Raw genomic sequence first — 201 nt, 5'->3', positions numbered from 1 at the left:
GTTTTTCCTTTGAAGTTCAGAATGATTGGCTTCTCTAGGAACTTAGAATTTCGGATAGTATTATTGACTTTCCTAGTTAAGCATGTTGATTCTTGAACACAGCTACTTATGAGTCTTGGTCGTGGCCCTAAGCACTTTGTTTTCCAGTATTACCACCGGATACATAAATGCCACAAACACATAACTGGGTGAACCTTTTCA

This window comes from Arachis duranensis, chromosome 5, assembly GCF_000817695.3.
Source record: "Arachis duranensis cultivar V14167 chromosome 5, aradu.V14167.gnm2.J7QH, whole genome shotgun sequence".
In the NCBI taxonomy this organism is placed as follows: Eukaryota; Viridiplantae; Streptophyta; class Magnoliopsida; order Fabales; family Fabaceae; genus Arachis; species Arachis duranensis.
The sequence above is the reverse complement of the archived record's forward strand: the minus strand, read 5'-3'. Positions refer to the sequence as shown.